Genomic DNA, 5,000 nt, shown 5'->3' on the forward strand with positions numbered 1-5,000 from the left:
TGTGTGTGTGTGTGCGCTCATCTGACCGTCTTCAAGCACAAACAGGATCTGAATCTGCTGAATCTCACTCGTTTAACATTTAAGCTCGTTTAAGCCTTCAGATACTAATTTAATTGATTTAACATATTTAAATCCATCTCACAGAGATTCAGTGATTTTCTGCAGTTTTTGTAAAAAAAAAATTAATAAATAAATAAATATATATATATATATAAATGTATGTATCATGTAAGTACTTTTGTTCATGAACACGGTGTTCGTTCAGGACTAATGCTCAGTGATATTGATACTATTATAGTTTGTTTTATTTTTGGAACTCAATTTTTTTTATTTTGGTTTTCATTTTCATTTTAGTTACATTTAGTAATTTTGTTATTTTTATTATTTATTGTTTTTTATTTCTATATAATTTTAAAATATATATTTTAGTTTTACTATTTTTTTATTTATATTTTTTTCTGTTTTCATTTATATTTACAATCATAATTTTAGTCATACATTTAATTATATTATATATTCGTGTTAGATTTTTTTTTTCTGAACAGTTTATTTAAAAAATATTTCAAATCGTTTTTTTTTCATTTCTTTTTTTCAATTTTCTTTTTTTTGTAGTTTTTTAATTTTTTTTTAATTAAAACTGTATATATATATCAGATTTCAACAGGGCATTTTGCTTTATATTTATTATGAATGTCTCAAATAACCAAACTTTAATAACACAAGAACAGATCCCATTCATTAATTTTATTATATTATATATATTTTTTTATTTCTGAACAGTTTATTTCACGAGCAGCTGACGATGCTTTGAAGTGACGCTCGAGTGATCAAGAATATTCAGATCTACAATGAAGCTATCAACATCTAGCACCCTCACTGTAATTGACATTCAAATGTTTTAGTTAATGGTACACTAAATGGGTGCCACAGTATTGCGTTCTGATAGCATCATGGTGTAGATTTGTGTTCCAGGTGCGTCTCTGATGGAGTGAATCAGAAGAGCTGTTGAAGAAACACTGAACTGAGGCTCAGAGCCACACAAACACCCAGCAATCACTGAAGATCATCACACACACTTCACGCTTCACAAGGCAAATCCTGCAGATTTCACTGCTGCTTTTACTTCCTTAAATTCATGATGCATTTTTGAGATTAAATACTAAAATAATAATCTCAACATGTTCGAATTGTAGACACACACTGCCGTTTAAAAGTATGGGTAAGATTTTAATGTTTTTTTTAAAGAAGTCTCTTCTGCTCATCAAGGCTGCATTTATTTGATCAAAAATACAGGAAATATTATTCGAATGTAAATCAGCTGTTTTCTGTGTGAATCTGTGTTAAAGTGTAATTTATTTCTGTGATGCTCCGCTGTATTTTCAGCATCATTCCTCCAGTCTTCAGAGTCACATGATCTTCAGATGAAAATATCAGTGTTAGAAACAGTTGTGCTGCTTTTTTTTGGGGGGGGGGGGGGGGGGTCTGTGATACTTTTTTTAGGATTATTTTATGAATAAAGTTAAAAAGAACAGCATTTATTAAAAATAGGAATCTTTTGTAAGAATATACACACTGTTCAAAAGTTTGGGGTCCATTTTATTTATTTATTTATTTATATTATTATTATTATTATTTTAAGAAATAAATGCTTTTATTCAGCAAGGATGTGTTAAATTGCTAAAATGTTATAATAAAGACTTATATTGTCAGAAAACATTTCTATCTCAAATAAATGCTGTTCTTTTAAACTTTTTATTTAATCCTGAAAAAATTTTTTTTTTTTTTTAAACCTCTAAAACTGACAATATAGAGATTTGATACTTTGTATTTTATTTCCTATTTATTTCTGCATCATTTTATTTCTTCACAAATTTAACCTGAATTTAAATAGTGCTTATTCAAAATAAAAAATATATATATTTTATTGCAGTATTTTATATATAAAACATTGCAGTTACGCTGCATGGTTTAATTTACTATTTAAACAGCATTTCATTTATTTTGATTTAAATGAAAGAAAATTAAATGAAAGTGTTTTCTTTTAACATGTTTGCAAGCCTGTTTTTAGGGTTCTGTTTTACCAAAAACTAATTTCATTTAAAATGCACAAAATATGTAGAAATCAGGTAAATTGGGTGATCTTTTCAATCTTAATCCATAAGTTACATGGCTTCAGTCCAGTCCGGTGAAGGTTTTGATGGACAGCAGCTTTAGTTCAATATTGATGAAGCTGTTGATCTATTTCAGGTCCAGTTTGACTTCTTGTCCAGCGTTATTTGTGAAGGTTGAAAGTGTTTGTTTGATGTCTGATGAGAAACAGCCTTCAGAAGCCACTCAACTAATTAGATCTCTAAATATTCATGTGGTCATTAAACTCTGAACGCGTTTGCTGAATCTCTGACCGCAGTGACCGGGAAGGACGACTGTCCTGCTGCTTCAGAAGAACGTCCAAAAGTGATTCAGAAACAGAAGAAACTTCCACAATCTGAGAAACGACTGACTGTAGAAACAAACAAACAAAAACATGCTATATATATATAGATAGCATGTTCAAATAATGAGATTTATCTTCAATAATGTGCTAATCTTGCTAATGCTAAAAATGAAATTTTTAGCTGCCTTCAATTACGCTAATTTAAATTAATTTATGCCTATTAGAAAAAAACCTATTATAGTATTTTATATATAAGCATTGTATTTTAACGATCTTTAATTGTTAAAAAAAATTAACATTGAAAAATACTTATTACTATGTAAGCACATTATTAAACTATTTCTATTTTTACATATTATTTTTTTTCAGTTATGCTTAAAAAAATTTAGACAACACTTTATAATAAAGTTCATTATTAACTACTTTAGTTATCATAAACTAAGACCGAACAATACTTCTACAGCATGTATTCATCTTAATGTTAATCTCACCATTTACTAATGCATTATTAACTAAGTAACAAAGAACAACTGTATTTTAATTAACATTAGAAAATAAATAAATAAATACTGTAATAAATGTGCTGTGTGTGTTTTCATGTTAGTTAATACACTAACTAATGGAACCTTACTGAAAAGTGTTACCAAAAATAATTTAATTATGCTCATTTAATAGTTAATTTAAAATGTAGCTATTTAATTGATCACTTTTTATACTTTTTCTTGTTAAAAAATTAATTGTATTTTTTTAACTGCCTTCAATTGTGCTTATTTAAATAAAATAATTTATGCTTATTTAAAAAATAAATTATATATATATATATAATACAGTGTATCTATTATATTTAATAAATGTTCTATTTTTTTCTTAATAAAAAAAGCAATACAACAAAACAACAGTTAGTTGATGAATGCAAAGTGTTTTACAATAACTTCATTGTTTCCAGCAGATTTCATGCGCTTGATGCTTTGAGCAGAATCCTGTGATGTCAGACTCTTCAGTGAGATGTTCTTGTAAGCGATCGCCACTGTCATCTGCGTTTAATACGCCACACAATCGTTCCTGAAGGCCAAATTGAGGGCTTTCAGAAATCTAGTTAGCTTTGTTTACCGACCTTTCCATCAGTCCGAGCGTCCCGTCAGCAGATGGCATGTTATCAAGCACTGTCAACATCTCTACACGTACATCAATACATCTGAGCTTCTGTGTTTGACTGGATCTTCAGTCACCAGCATCTGCACACATCTGTTTGCTACACGATGCATTTCATTGCAAAATACACATAAGAAGCACTAATCTAGATGTGTGTCCTTGGGTTTGAGTTACAAATAATGATGTCATGTATAACAGTATTTGTTTTAATTTCTTTCCCAGGTCTTTTGTTTTTGATGTTAGGAGTCAAACTAGAGTGTTTTTGTGCAAATAAATCTGCTGCATGATAATATTGGTAATTATTAATTTATGCACATTTACATTAAATATTTGCATTATTTATATCTAAAAAAACTGTTAAATTGTTTCAAATAAACAAATTTAATGTTAATCAGCATGAATAAAAGCTATTAAAATACTAGAATGCAAAAGTATATTTTTTTATTTTATACAGTAAAATACTACATATATAAAAATACTATAATATATATTTTTAATTCAAATATGCATAAATTAACATTTAAATCTGAATTTCTATTATTTATATATAAAAATAAATATACATTCATTTTACTTCAAATAAATTAAAATACTAGAATGCAGAAGTATTTAAAAAAAATTTTAATGAGAAATAAGATATACAGTAAAATACAACATTTATATATAAAGAATGCTATAATAAAATTATTTTAATTCAAATAAAAATAAATTTACATTTAAATCAGCATAATTGAAATCAATTTAATAAATAATGCGAAATTACTTTACCATGTAATTTTTTACAAGAAATAAAGATATACAGTAAAAATACATTATGTATAAAATACTATAATGCTATTTTTACTATTTTTAAATACATTCATTTAAATCTGCATAATTTACGTTAAAAATACAAGTATTTAATATACAGTAAAAATACAATATTTTGTTTCCAATGCTATAATAAAACGATTTTCCCTTAAAATAATGAAAAATAAAAGGTGGTTAAAAACATTACTACTAACTATTAAATAAATTTACATTTTAACTTTATTAAATTATATTATTATAGTATTTTATATATAAACTTTGTATTTTTTACTGCACATCTTGCTTCCTGCAGTTCATCTGTGTCTCGTGTGCCGCAGCAGTTTTTCACTCCGGTTTTGTAGGCTGTTCTTGGAACGTGAGGAATGTTTTCCAGACATTTTGCTGGTCGTGTCACGTGTTTTGTTGGTTCATATGCTGTAAATGTGCTCTCTGAGGCTCTGTGTATTTAGACCAAACTGTTTTGCTCTGGCTCAGCTTCTCACCTCTGACTTCAGCAAAGCCAGAGTTTTCCCGCAGCTCTGGAAATCCCTTCTGTTAGTGTCCGGACTCTGGGATTTAACCACACAACAGAAACAAGCGTCTTTCTTTTCTCTTCACGGGTGCT

Source organism: Carassius carassius, chromosome 34, assembly GCF_963082965.1.
Source record: "Carassius carassius chromosome 34, fCarCar2.1, whole genome shotgun sequence".
NCBI classification, from domain to species: Eukaryota; Metazoa; Chordata; class Actinopteri; order Cypriniformes; family Cyprinidae; genus Carassius; species Carassius carassius.